Below are 16,102 nucleotides of genomic sequence, written 5' to 3' on the forward strand. Positions count from 1 at the left end.
GATGCGAAAGCTCAAAGGAGTATCAGAGCATCTCAGTTAGGATGCCCATGGGCACACACAGTCAGTTTAGTGGCAAACAAGCCACAAGAGAGTGTTTGGAGAACCTTTGATGCTGTTGCAGGAACTGAAGCAGTTGCCTACAGAGCCTTTCTGGCATTGAATGATCTTGTTTTGTGGAGTAATGCTCCCAGTAAATAACCTGGCCTTGACAGATGTTCTCTTCCAAAGATCATGGGATCTTCAGAGCCCTGATCTGCAGCAGGCAACAGCTGAGACCCAAAATGCATTTGGCCACAAGGCCATATTGCAGAAATAAGCCTGTAGAATTTCAAAGGGAAGGAGGGTCTTTCCCCCTTGTCCTACAAAACACGCATGCTAATAGGAAGCTGCTCCAAACAGACAGCTCTTCTAGAATATTCTCTTACAGTTAGATACAAGTCGTTTAGAGCAGAACAGGACTGGATCATTTAACATTGATTTTGAAAGTAATACAATTTTTAAAAATGTTAGAGGCTTAACCAGTGGAAGCTGCTAGAAATGCAGCTGCTCCAAACCTGAAATGTAAAATTGTGACTAGAAATAAATTACTCCAAAATTTGCCAAAAAAAACCTGAAGATTTCTACTTTGCTTTCATTCTCTGGAAGATATACAGCTCTGCACAGACTTCAAATTAAAAGATACAAATATTTTGTAGTAAGAAATTCACATGATCCTACTGTATTTTTCAATTAATTTCTGCTTTGAATTTACAGCTGTGAAACTGAAACAAAAATCCATGTTGCAATGATTGTGAATAAGATCTTTCTATAGAACAATATTAACTTGAAAAGACTTAAACAGAAAAGGACATGAACAAAAGACCTACAGGATGTGATTTAAAAAAAGCTTTATATCTTTAACCATTTCTGAATCAAGTCAATATAACTTTTAATTGCTCCAGTTATGGATATCTATATACATATAGCTTTGTATAACTGCACAAAGGATAAACTGTGTTTTCACTGTGGCTGATAAATGTGGACTTTTACAGGGACTAGGATGAGGCATCTATTTTTAAATCTCAATAAAGCTTTCCAGAGTTCTGTATTCTAGATCTACCTTGAATAAAATGCAGCACCATTCAAAAAGAGGGATTAGAATATCCATAAAACAGTCAAATCTCTTTCTCCAGTGACACAAATAGTTAAACTGGAAACCAGAAGTTCAACACTAGTGCTTGTGTGAAAGCACACTAAGTCAACTGACATTCCAGGTTTACAGCAGAAGATCAGTGATACTGTGATGACTCCTGGGATGGACTGGCTTCTGAACACCAGCCTTCAGTTAAGAGCTTTCTTTCAATACACACAATAATATTTGGACAGCTCCAATAGAGCAGGATTTACTGCTCTGCTCCTACAGCCCCCTCCCTCTCTAGGATGAGTGCTTTCGAAATACTAATGATTTTATAAGCCTCCTTCTTTTGGTGAGGCACAGAGAGAGTAACAGCTTTGCTCAAAGTCAAGTGAAGTGAGAGAAAGTGATATTTTTCCAGGTCACACTGAAAAACCAAGACAGCGAAAGAGCTGCGTTCAGACCATGAATCTCAGCTCTGATCCAGGAGCTGCTGAAGTTGATGCAAGGCTCTCTGCTGACTTTAATGGGCAACAGACCAGGGTCCTCTGGCCTTAACCCATGGGTTAATCCTTGGCACAAGCCTGAAGATAAGTAATTGCAGAGCAGCCACACTTCTTACAAAGCAGCACATCACAACAACAGCCAAATTTGCTTCACATGAACTGCGAACGTGCGGTGCACTGAAAAACACAGTTCTCATTGTTATCACGTCCTTTTAACCCTTAGCAGTTTGACATTGCAGTCTGCTGCTTTGAAAAAACAACCTCCCTGTGGACATGCCCTGTCACACACCCTTTGTTGTTACAGGGTCAGATACTGCCCATGATCCATAAGCTCTGTTGTTGCTCAGGTTTAATAGACAAGTGAAGGACACTCAAGTCCCTGCCACCTTCTTACACAAATATACTGAAACTTTTTAAAATTCAGGTAGACTGACAAGGACTGCAAGTTTTTATATGAAACCAGACTAAATTAAGGTACAAACTTTAAAGAGGGAGATTTTGCTCTAAGCTTTCATTTTGTTTATTTCAAAACTAATATTACCTATAAAGAGTACTGAATTCCTATACATCTGAGAGTCCAGCTGTATTTTCGTTTAAGGTAATCACATTAGCCCAAACACTGACAAGATGCTAACAAAGCATTTTTTTGGAAATGTGCTCTAAATAACACATTTTGAGATGTTGTTAGACTAAATGCAAACAGAACTTGAGCCCTGATGCGCTCCACACATTAAAAAAAAGGATTCCTAGAAGTTGCACTTTATGGGACATATCACACACTGCTGACGTCCTTGGATGCTCTGCCAGAGCCAAGATTAACAGCCCTTTTGAAAGCCTGAAAATGTTTAAGAACTGAAAGGCTCGTGCTGATGGCTGAGCTCCCTCATGTTCCACTGAGATCAATGAATTTGAAAGCATTTGGCATCTTACATGATGGGTGAGCTCTGCTCCAGCTACCAAATCTTGATTAGTCCAAAATAGAAGAACTTTGAACAGTCTTGGAAGAACACAGAGGAAAATGTGAGCTGTCATGGAAGAGAAGTAAATCTCTTCCCTGTCAGCCACAGCAAATATTTCTCTCTCACATCAGCTTTCCCTTCCCCCCATGACCCCAAGGAGGAATAAAAAAAGTAAAAATAATTTTTTTAAAAATCTATTTTAATGGACAAGCTGGGACCACCTGATAGTGTATTTCTGACTAGCTATTCCCACCTCCTGGGAATTTCAACAAACATCATAAACAAAACCAGGTGGGAAACTGGTTTCATTTATTTTCATTTTACAAAGAAGTTCAGATTGAAATTGAATTGTTTACAAAACTACAGGACTTTGAGGGGCCAGAAGAAAAAACTATGTCAATCTGAGATCCACAGTCCACAGCTCACTAAAAGCAGGAGTATATTTATGTAACATGCCCAGAATTAGCAATAAATAAAGGAACTCTGTTAAGATGCAGAGGCAAAAATCCTAGTTTACACAGCTGCACCAAGCCAAAGCATTTTATAAAACTATGCAGTACCTGAAAAAGTTGAATTGCAGCCTCCTACAAAGTTGATTTTCACAGCAGCTTACAGCAGGATGTGAGGATGAACAATACACAGTTGTAAGTGCAAAATCATTTAGAAAGAGGTAGAAGTAAGAAGTAAGAAGTAAGAAGTTAGCCTGAATAGAGGGATAACTTGGAACATGAGTTCAGGTGATTTGAAATAAATGTTTCATCTCCCTGAGGAGATGGAGAGTACCATTTGCATTATGGGAAGCAGGCCTCAGACTGAAAACAGGAACATCAGCTCACTGGTCATCCTAAGTATTCCACAGAAATCTCTCTCCAAAGCCTGTCTCAAAGTATTGAAACTATAGGCAGGAAATACAGAATGAAAAAAACTCACCTCAGAGGTTAAGACCCATCTGTGACAGCTCTGTAGCAGCACCAGCTGGGTCACAGCACACTTGAGCACAAGCAGGAGCACGTGAAGCTCCACAACCTCCCCAAGATCTCTGCTTATGAATGGGTGAATCATAACTGCAGAGCCCTTAACCACAGGGCAGAGACTTCAGTGGGTTTCCATTTTCTTGACATGACAGTAAGTGCATGTCGAAGAGAAAATGGCAACAGTCCTTTAATCAAAGCAAGGAGCAAGTTTTCACCAGCTGAAAACACAGATTAAGACTTAACTCTGATGAAGCTGCTGTCAAACCAGTAAGATTGAAAAAAGATTCACATCCCTGCAGAAATAGCCTAGAAAATGTCATTTGAGAGGAAAAATAGTTTGCCAGCACAAGCTGATCTGTGTGCAGCTCCTCTGCCATTTTTCATGCAGATTCAGAAAATGCAATTTCATAAGAAAAGGAAAAATTACCACTTTGTAAGAGATGCAAAATTCAAAACAACCCCTTTGCATCATTTAGCTGAGCAAAGGAGCCTAAAAAATACATTAAATTTAAATTTACTTTAATATCCTGGCAGATTGCTGGGGTGGTACAGACGGTCTTCCACGCAATTCAGAATCAAATCACACTGCAAGTTGCAGGGTGTCCTGAATACTCTATTTTATTAGCACATAGAAAAGCAACACTCAGTACCAAATAGCTTTCCCTTGAGCTCTTCAGACAGCGATGTGCAGATCCCACCTATGCAGCTGCAAACATTCACCGTCTTTTTGTTATTTCATTTTCAGGAGAAAATGTGCAGACTGGGCAGAAAATGGACAGGCTTCCCACAGTCAAAAACTGACCACTGCCTAAAGAATACGGCTGTTGATGGATGAAGAGTAATGCTGGGCTTTGTGTTGCCCCATATCAGGCAATGCAGGAATGAAAGGGGCAATATTTGTCTGAACAGATCCACCATCACCCTCCCACCACTACTCCCTGCAGAACTCCGGTGTTATTTCTCCTTTTATGGCAATAAATTAATCCCCAAGTTTCAGTCACAGGAAAGGTTCTCCATAAAGACTGTATGAATGTATCAATTCCCAATGTTTGCAGGCATATAACAGAGACAAAAACAGAAAAGAAAGGAAGATTGGAATAAGAATCAAGAGAAAAGTGTAGTGAATGGCTTAAGGTGTCCCCAGCATGTGCCAGCACTCCAGGTCCTCCCCCAGCACTGCTGAGTTCTGGCTGCTTCCTCCAGGGTCAGCCTGGTGGCCATACAGCCAACAGAGCAGGAGGAATTTTAAATTTAAAAGCAGCACTGCATTAAGGAGTGACCTTGGCCAGCTGCCACGGCCCCAGCTTTGCCAGAAGCTGCCTTCCTCAGTCATGCAGCACCTCCCAGCTAGATTACCTAAAGGCAGCTGTGAACAGACACAAGATACAGGAAGCTGACAGAAAATAATAATATGAAAACCTAACCCATTTACACCAATATCACAAGGAACACGTAGCACTGAAAGCACCAGGTAAATTCTTGCATTTCTTAGGCTTTGCAAGATGAGAATGTACAAGATGAGGAGAGGACCAACAGCACTAGATTGAAGGCTGTGTTGGAAGAAAGGCAGATGGACTGTTCTGTCCCAATATGCAAAATATTTCTGATTGATCTGTGCTTTGGTGTGAATATGCTGAAATGAGACATAAAATAAACTTCACAAAGATTACCTGGTTTCCCTGTGCCTCAGTTCTTTGCCTACAGTTCCCTAAGAGCAGCAGGGTATGAGACACATGCTAAATGTAATGGTGCAGTTATATTCAAAAGTATGATCCACACAGGGACTTCATAACCCCCAGAGAAACTATATTCAGCATCTCCTTTCTCTGATATTTTTAAATAGATATGCCAAGGGTTCATGCAGATCCCAGGAAATACTGTAATTTTCAGCAATGAAGATTAGCCAATTATTTCTTGTGAAGTATTCTGGGTATGTGCTCAGATTTTAACTTGAACAGATTTTTCAGCACAATGGGTTGTAACAATTTATGCCAGCTGAAGTTCTAATCCTGGACAGAACTAATCCTGGAGATATTACTTTAAAAAAAAAAAATCAAACAAAATAAAACCCAAATCCTTCCCAACCCCCATAATCTCAAGACAAACAAGTTTAAAGAAGAAACCAGGCAACACCCCAGGTGTGTGTTTAAGGCCTCTGTCTGCAAGTCTTCAATAAATCTGTCCTCAAAGTTCTGGCAGTAAGTTATCTCACACCAGAGGTGTTATAAGGGAAGGAGGGGAAGGAGCATAGCTTCAAAAATAAATAATTAATGAGTTGGGGTGCATTGCTATGCAAATTAAGAGCATATGGTGTACCTGGCATCCACCTTAGAATGAGATGGCAGAGATGTTACTGCACCAAACAAAGCCTCCCTCTGCCATCTTTTCCAATTTCTGGCCTTTTATTTTTTAATATGCTTTGAGTGGGGCATTTCCATGTAGCTATGGTCCAGATGTCACCCATGCAAGCTCCCAGGCAGGTGCAGCACTGACCAACACCTGAGCAGTGCATTCCCTGGAGAGGCAGTGCAGCTGCACTGCTGCTATGCTGCAGCTCCTGCCAGCTCCCCCAGCCTGTCCTGCTCCCTTGACTTCTGCAGGGCAATAAAGAAAAGAAAAATCACATCTTCACAGTGAACATCATCCACACAGGCTGAGGCAACTGTGTCCTATGGATCTCACTTCAGAAGAAGGCAGGGATTCAGGACCAGGAGCTACAGCAAATGTGTTGCCATCACTCCAACACTCCTATTTGATCCTTGGTGTTCATTTATGTCTTCAGAGAACAAGAAGTTAATTCAAAAGCCATTTCAAAGCAACATCTCCTAAGCGCTGCTTATCTTTGTCTGAAGTTTTGACAGTGATCTGAGGATCACTGTCATCAAGCTGGACAATCCCATTAACAGGAACAATCAGTGATTCAAGATCCAAGGATCTCAACGTACTTTACAGAAAATAATAAAATTGAAAACATCCATAGGAGGTTAAGTATCAATATTATAGCATATTTTACAGCAGGGTAGAAATTAACATAGGATAACAGAATTACCAAGAACATCACCAGAGCAAGGCAGGAATAAATCGAAAATTTGATCTTCATTTTCCAGCAGTGTTTGAGCAATGCTGCTTTCCCTGCTGTGCAATTACTGCAGAATCCTCCCCATCTTCACTGTTGCAGAAACTGAGGAGAGCTGCTTAGAAGCACAGCTCATAAGAGATAAACAGGAAGGCATTTCTGGTGAAAATTCAAAATGCCAACAAACAAAAAAATCCCATTTGGCAGAAGAGTTATTTTCATTTGGAAACATTGTGGATCTTAAGGGAGTTGTAGGCTGGGCCCATGGAAGCTGAGCATCTGCTATTGAATGGCTGCATTCTTACCCTGCCACAGCTTTTATTGCTTAAGATTGCAGGACCAGAATCTTCAGAAATGGGAGACAGGACAAAAATAGGCATTCTGGGGAGTCCAGGCACAGAGAATATAACATCTAATATCTCAGAAGCAATTTGACATTTCACAAAGGAAGCACACTCTGTTTCTGAAAGTACTTCAGACCTCAGAAATAAGGATTTTATTTTTAAAAATCTGACAAAATTTTTGCAGAAAGCAAATTTTTGTACCCCCAAAAAATATGATTGCAAGGAAATATAACTTTATTTCCCTGAGAGTATTGTTTTGACCTTTTAAGCATCACTCTGAGCATTTAAGCTAATGCTTAGGAACAAAAATGGAAGTTCAACACCTTTAAAAAGCCATAATTTTTATATAACATGAAAGGATAACAGAGTTCATTGTTTTTCTCATGAATTCTATTCTTTTTTTGTCCCCCAGCCCTTCCAGTAGCCCGAGTCTCTTTGACTGTTGTGTCCATGTCCTGCAGTTTCATGTCTAAACTAAACCCTGGGCACAATGACAGCACAATGAAGCCTTGATCAAGCACTCTGAGCTCTACTGTAAATACAGGAGATGGGAAGATCTCATCCTATGTGCCCTCTATAAGCTCTGGATCAAGTCCAGGACAAAGAGCAGTTTATTAATGCACACACATTCCTACTGGCCTTTAAGCTCTCTGGTAAAAATTGTTTTAAACAGGCCCCTGTAGAGACCAAATGAGCAGTATTCAAATATTTACATCGAACAACAGAGTTAATTACACTTCAAGACATCAGTAAGATTCACTCTGCTGCAACCTCAGCAACATACTCCAGTAAAGCAGCAACATAAACCATTTTCTGCAATCGAGGCGGGCAGCTTTCCATCTGGGTTTCAGCTAAGGCAGGAATGTTTCTGTCGACAATAGAACCTCACTAATCAGCACTTCACTAATCCACACATTTTATTAACTTCGCCAAAAAACTCACACAGCCTCTCCCTGCCCCTCAGCACAGACTTAATAGCAGAGACCTCAAGCAAAGTCTTTCATTCCCCTAACACATTTTTCAGGCAAATGTTACGTGCATTTGAGTCAGACATTACAAAGCAGTTTGATAAATAATTTGAGCAAAACTAGTTATCACAGACAGAGCCAAATCTTACGCATATCTGGAGAAGTAAACCCAAGGCAACTTGAAGTTGAATCTACAAAAGAATATATTATCAAAAAAAATTTAATCCTTAGTATCTCTCAGAATTTGGCCCTCTGTGAACAAAACAATATGCTCAAATGAAATTTACTTCCTTCCAAGTTAACACTGCATTTGCCCACTTACTTACTGGCTCACAAATTCAGTAACTTTCAAAGAAGTCTCCCTCCAGCCACTTTTGACACTTCATTCTTCCTTTCACAGAGCAGTCTGCATCCTATAGATGTAAGCCAACAGGAACAGCAAAGCCAAAACAAACATTAGGCTATGCTCTGGAATGAAAAGCTCTGTCCATGCCAGTGTCTTACCTCTGTGTTTAGAACTTTTCGCACCTCTCTGCCCCAGCCATTAGCACTGAATGTCTGCAGCTATGGCAGCTTCATTTTTCAAGCCCACCAAGATTATCCACATGCTGCCACCTTAAAAATCAAACTAACAGACAGCACAACATTCATTATCCTTCCACTTCCAAGGGCATTTTTAAACAAGTGTGGAGATAACCAAACAGACTAACTTGCTGGGTTTTTTTTCTTCCTCATCAATTATCCTTGCAATTGATAGAGAATATTAATTATACTATGTATAAATTATGCACAGACATTTGTAGAGGAAAATAAGAGAAACTCATCTACGGAAAAACAGTAAATTGGATGGCATTTATACTGATCTATTTCTACATTTTTGTGTGGAATATCTAACAACACATAGATAAGAATATAATTTAAATTCCACAAATGTTATTTCCTTAGTTGTGATTTCTGTTAAGACAAAAGGGAAGATGATGGAGTACTCAGAGGAGCGAAGGAAGCTGTAGTCTCACATGCTCAGTCCAAAAGCTACAGGCATCCCTGCTCCATGGAACAGCCTCTGCATTGCCCCAGCACAGAGGAGCACAGACCTGGCCACTCCTACACAGGCTCACTTAGGGAGCACATCCTTTATTAGCACCTGGTGCTCAAAGAGAACATGCAGGTAGATACAGCCAGAGAATGAACCCTTAGTTTGACCATCCCCATCTGGCTCTGGGCTCCTCAAAATCTTATTTCCTCAGCCTAGCAAAGTTCAGATGGACACATCAAAAGCACGGTTCCTCCAGAGCCCTCAGGCCTGGCAGCACTCCTAGCTGAAGATGCATAGTGCTGAATTTACAGTGAATAGTGCTGCAAACCTCAGGAATATAACAGTTTATGTCTATTAATGACCTAATGAATTTAATACATAGATCTGGACATTTTAAATTAAATCACACTCTTAGAGTAAGGGAGCATAGAAGAAACTCGGATGAATCATAACTCTGAGACCAACAGAAGTAACTCTTGTACCAAGCAGTAACACTGACTGCACATTCCCTCACTATCATCATCTCTACTCCAAGTCAGGATTTCTGTTCAGTCCTTGCAATTAGCTCAGTAGGTCAAAACTAGAAAATACCATGTTGTAGTTGAAGAGCTGAATGTCCTTGAGATTTAAAGTGATGTTAGGATGTTTACAGTTTCTGCCTATACTTGAATAACACTGGAAAGACAGGCTCTGTGCATCACTAGAGGCAAGATCCACACACCCACGTGTATGTGATTCTCAGCTTCCCACTGATGTTTACAGAAGGATATTTTGATTTATTGAAAAAGATGCCCTGCAAAACACCCACCTTACCAGAAGAGACATGATACTGTGGCAGGCACTGACTCTGCATATCTTTATCACTTACCCCCAAACCGTGTGTTGTCTTAATTTTGGAAAACTTCTCTGCTCCTTGACTCTTCATTTGAACTGTATTTAATAATAACCTCCATTTTTACTTTCTGTAGCATATACTGCCTATGAGTGAAAAATCAGAGGTACACAACTCTTCCATACAAGAGGGAGATTTTGTCAGGATTTCAGTGAAATTAATTGTCCCATACACAGAAAGCTACTTGGCATAATAAGGAAGTGAACAGACAACAATTCATTCATCAATTAATCCCATGTATTCCTTTTCAGATGACAAACCTTCTCTCCTCAGTGGTGGACAAGGAACAGAGGTACTTGATAACAGCCCTTCCCAAATTTTTTGACACAGCAAAAAATCCCTTCTTTAAGGTTTGCCTGAATGCCTCCTAAGTTCAGGTATCAGATCTTCTCCTGACATGTTGGGTCCTCTCTTCTCTTCTATCCTCCTTACTGGATAAAACTCCACTTTTCATTACTGAATCTACGATGTCACAAACACACCTCACTAGGTGAACTCTGTTCTAAGAAGCACAGAAACTTTGATCAGACCAGTCTGAGATCAATGAAAGAGGGACTTGTACCATGATCTGCTGGAATCACAGGGCTTTGTCATATTGCAGTCTTAGCTGAGCATAAGAACAGATTTGACAAAACCATCTCTCCTAAGGTAACCTGCTTGGCATCCAAAATAATGGGAAACTTACCCTGAACTGTCATACTATCGGTAATCCTTCTCTAGCATGACTATTTCTGTCAACTTCAGTACACACAGCATGATGCATATGGCAGAGACTTCCTCAATTATAGAGGATCAACAGCCTAGTGTAACTGATATTAGAGAGAAGATTAAAATAAAAATCTATCTGCAGGTGACTTGAAATAGTCAACTAATGGATTTGAGAAATTTGCAAACTCCATCTTGCCTCTGAAAAGTGAATAAAACCACCTCTTCTACTTTATGTATTACACCCCATTTGTTCACACTACTTCAAATTATATTGTAAGTTTTCAGGTAAATTGAGGCAGAGGCAGGATGCCAAGGCCATATTCTGTGTGCAGCCACACATGCTGTGAGCATGTAAACACCCACCTATAAACAGGCACTGGATTTATATAAACATACACATATAAATTCACTTTATAAACAGAGGCAGACCACACCTCAATCTTCCAGTCTGCATAGAACTCCAACTCCCACACCACTGGGAATTTCAAGATACGTTCAAACTTGAAGTCTGTCCTGGGCGTGCTTTGACCTCTGAATTTTTGGGCCTAAAAGAGGTCTGAACTTGAACAGAAAGGTTTCACAGATCAATCTCCAAATCGCCCCTCATATTTGAAAGAGCCAATATATCAACAATAGCCAGAAAAATAATTACAGAATTAATATGAATACAAATTAACAACCTTTAGAAAAAAATTGTTTGATAGTTGTTATTTTTCTAAGAAATTTAATAAACCAAAAATCAGGAAAGCCCAAGCATAGCTAATAAAATCAGTGCATGGAGACATGATAAAATTCATGAGGTCTTTGTCTCCACCTACTGTATGGAGGAATTATAATTGTAACTCCCAGAAGGATACAGAGGAAATTAATTTATACCTTTCTCAATAAAAGAATCCCAGCATCTGCTCCACACAGGACTTCAGCCTTTACCAGTTACAACAGTTGCTGTTACAAACTTGAGAGACGATCACAATGGCTTCCTTTACTGAGAACTGAGGTGCCCATAATTACTGCAAAGTGGCAACTCTTATGGTTTTATGGTTCAATCTTCCTTTACAACAAGAAGTTTTGAAATACAAGAAACTGTTTTAAATAGCTTATGTAAGCATAAGAGGGGATCTGGGAACTTCCTGAGCAGGAATGAAAATTAAAAGCCTTCATAACATTTAGTTCAATCTTTTTAATGACCAACAATTATATTAAAAAAAAAAAAAAACAAAACCTGCAGAATTGCAGTCCAAACCTGCACAGGCCTGTGTACACTCTCAGGTGTAAAGGCAAAACAAATTATACAAAACACTCTTAATTAAAGCTGTCAATCTGTCAAAATCTGGAAAAGATTACAGAGAGTTTGATCTATGGTTGCCCTATACTTTGCACTTCCTAATTTGACAAAATAAAATGTAGGTTATGAATTCTTTCTAAAGACAGCTCTTTCCTGCTATTCTGGCACTCATCCAACCAGTTTATTTCTTTCCTACTGTCACTAAATTTCTGTACAATCAAAAGCTAAAATAAAGCTTTTCATTGCTATGGTCTTGGGGAGACTGGTGACAAATTCTGCTTGAACAGAAACTGGGGGAGCCCCAGGAGTCCATTAAAAACTTGATTGAAAATGTCAGGCTGATGGCAGAGAACCAGCCAGCCTGCACAGCAAGGGGCACAGATGCACCCCAGGCAATTTGGTGTTTTTATTTATACAAACCACATGATGTTTCCAACCCTCAGAATGTGTTCAGGGAGCAGATTCAAAAGTGCCAGAAAATTGAACTTTTGAACACACTGGTATTGGTGAAAAAGCTCTTTCAGAAATATGTCCTGAATGGATGCAAGTATGTTCTTGTAAAGGTGCGTATTATGGGGAGCATTTTGTTTTCACAACAATCTATGTAGAGTGCATGTTGCAGATCTGGGAGGGCTTTTGGCTATTTACAAAATTGTTTGTAGAATTTAAATAAGCGGTTCCCGATTCATTTAATGTGAAAAAGAGGATATGGCTACTGAGTAATTTGAAAATTTGATCCCTTTCCTCTCTTTGTACAAAATTATATGGGTTTTTCTTACTTCAACTCAAAAACACACAACTCCAACTCTTACAGAGCAGATGGACCTAAGGATAGCAAATAACTATCCTTCAGCTTGTAAAAGTATCTTACATTCAACTAATAAACCTTGGGAAGACTGGTACAGTAACCACCCTGAAATAACCAAGTTTGATATAAGGACTAGAAGATTTTATGCACGTGTCAGAGCTGCACCAGCAGTCACAGTTGGTGTTACTTTATCTCTTGGTTCTCACCTTCACTTCAGGCACTCCTCGAGCTTGCTGAAGTCAACAATTAATCAGGCATTAGAGACCCTTACCCTCCTCCTCACCTCTGTGGATGCAGCAGGGTGAAAGGCACTCTCCTCCAGCTGCATCAGCCACATCTGAGAGGGCAGCAAGGAAGGGAATAAGAAACGGTGTCACCAGAAATGCCTTGCCTTGGCCAGATGTGCACGCTCACAGCAGACAGCTGAATGCTTTCATGTCTCCTGACAGATTGTTTTCCTGAGGGACAAAGCCTTGCAGCTCTAAAGCAAAGAGACTTAATTCAGCATGTTGTTCTCCTCTGTTATTTATTTACACAGACACTAATGTACATGTTAAAACCATAAGCAGAAGCTCCACATGGGATAAAAACTGTTTGACAATATATGGCCACAAGAAGAGAGTGAACTTTACATTATAACCATAGAGGGCACAATGGGAAACGCCTCAACACAGGCTCTTTTGTGCTCCAAAAAAGGGAACAATCCCTGACAGAAGTAAGCAGTGTCAGAAGCACTTGGACTTTGACCTTTGCTGGGCAGATGTGCTGGTGGTGAGGGGCAGATTCCAGGACAACAGAGCAAAAATTCCTTGATTTTATTTTCTCTGCTTCACTCTGTATTGTTTTTGCAACCTAGCTAATATTATTTAATAATACCATTTACTGAGTTCTGCAAGGAAAGCTGCACAGGTATTGTCTAACAGGATCTCACCACAGGGCTTATGATCATCTCTCCACATTACAAGTAACAGGTTGTATTTTCCAAAAACTCATGAATTGGCCACAATGACATGGCGGCAGCACCTGCAGCTTCAGAGAAAACAAGCCTTAGTGGAACAAAAATGGCAGAGATTGACCATAAAAGTCATTCCTCTTCAGCCTTTCTCATTTACTACCCAAAGGAGTATGTTACAACAAAAATATTCAAAACTGAAAAACCAATTTGAAGAATAACAGGACATCAGCCACTCATACAAACACACACAGGACACTCAAAATAGCATTTGTTAAGAGTTTTACGCACACTCTTTTTTTTTTATGCTTGCTGAGAGTCTCAGTGTCCTCCTAGCCAAAGGATGGTCACTTCCTCTCTACAGTTCAGAACCAGAGAATACAATTTGATGAGATTTAATTCAAAGATGCTGTGGAATAGAAGTATATGTTTTGGAAACAGCTGTATTTCTGGGGGTTTGATTCTCTGTGGCAACAAGTTTCACTAATTAATGCATGCAAATTGAAAGCACTTCTGAAAGTTCTATTTGATTATACTTAAAGAAGTGGGGTGAAAGGGATTCTTCTTTGAAGTGAAATGCACTGCAGTCTTGGAACCAGGAAAGCTTTGGTAACCATAGCAGCACTGTAGTTTTCAATATACATTTTCATTTAATTTGTCAAATTGCAGACTGGCATTCAAACCATTTTTTCCAGCAGACCCATGCTTTTCAATACATGAAGTTATTCACATTTACTAGCAGTAGACTCTCAGGTGCTTTACAACATCGTTCTCTTCCAAATATAATTATTGTATCAGCCTTGACAAAAAGACTTGCTACATGGTTTCTATTTCTGCTGTCACTGTCCTTGACAATTTCATTTTTTAATAAACCAAGTGAAATGTTTGCCAATGTTCAATTTTTTAGAAGACAGAGCAGGCAATGTTCTGTAGTGACTAAATCATAAGTTGTTAAGAGTAGCTGAAATACTTTGTCTTCCAAATCCTGTTAAATGTCCAAGTTACTTTAAAAGTATGCAACTCTATGGATAGAAAGTTAATGAATAAACCTGGCATTGAACTATGGTTGAATGTTACATCAGAATGAGATCCACCTGCAAAAGGCTTTCTTAAATTCACTGCTGAAGATAAGACTGCTGAGCAAGAAAAACATGCTATGCATTACAAGTTAATTTGATGAAGCATTTAGGTAGTAGAGTAAGTTTCCAGGCCTAAGAATAAACTGCATTCCTCTGTTGTATACTGCTGACTGTGAAAAGCTTGAAAGCAAGCAACTATTTCACAAATCCAGAACTTTTTTAGGATGATTATGATAACTCTTAAACATGACAGACTCCACTGAAAACTGTATCTCTGACAGATCTTAAAATCAGCCCAGAAAACAAGAAGTCATAAGGAATTTGGGATAGGTGCCATTATCACAGTTCTGGTCTCTCAAGATATTCCAACACTGCCATAATTCATAGGATTTTGTCTTCATTTTCTAGTAGAATTCTAGTTCAGGCTACTCTGCTTTGGGAGGGACCATGGAGTTGAGAGGACACTATTGCCAGTAATGCAGGTCCCACATTTTGGCAGATAATATCACTGAGAGACCGCCTGTAAAAGTAGACAGTTGCTATATAGTATCAATTTTGTAATAGGAAACAGGCAACAAAAAGGATGAGAAAAAATATGTAGGAAAAAAAATTCCAAAATAAGAATCAGTAAACAGTACCATTAAAACACAGTTAATAGAAGTGTTAATGAAAAGAGAAATTAGTCTAATTAAATAATCCCTACAGCATCTGATAGCAAAGCAGATTGGTATACTCATTATTTTACCAAAGCAACAAGGCAACAGTTAAAACTACTGAGCTGTTAAAAATATTAGCCCTGCCATCCTAAGTGTAACAACAGAATCTATATAAAATGGATATTAAATCCTTGATCATACTTACTTGTTTAAAGCAGAACCTGCCTATCCAACCACAAGTACCTATTCCTAGACTGCAATCCCCATGAAAAGGTAAAATGAGATCCCTTGGATGGAAATTCAGACTAGCCAAAAATAAAGAAACTTCTTTGTTATTATGTTATGTTAGAACATGGAGGATATTTGATAAGACACGGAGAAAACAGCTGTTGCCTACATCATTAAAATAGCATTGAACCGTCAAGCAGAACCTGCACGGATTAATCATGGGAAGAAGTGCTAAAAATAAATATTCCTCTCACATCAGTGTCATGTCTAAGGTAAAACAGCAAATAGAGAAAAAAGGACACAGAGCACTCTGAACTAGAGAAGGGAAAGCTCTCAGCTCAATTAGGCAAGGCTTCAATTAAAGAGGAAGCAATCAAATGAAACTTGAAGCACACTCCCATTGTACAAATGAGCACAGTAACTGCACCCTCTGTGTTCTCCCGTATTTGCCTCTTTGCTGCCTCCTCCCACACTCACTGCTGATATGGTCCTCGAGTTGTTGCAACATAACAGAAAA

The sequence above is a fragment of the Lonchura striata genome, chromosome 19 (genome assembly GCF_046129695.1).
Source record: "Lonchura striata isolate bLonStr1 chromosome 19, bLonStr1.mat, whole genome shotgun sequence".
NCBI classification, from domain to species: Eukaryota; Metazoa; Chordata; class Aves; order Passeriformes; family Estrildidae; genus Lonchura; species Lonchura striata.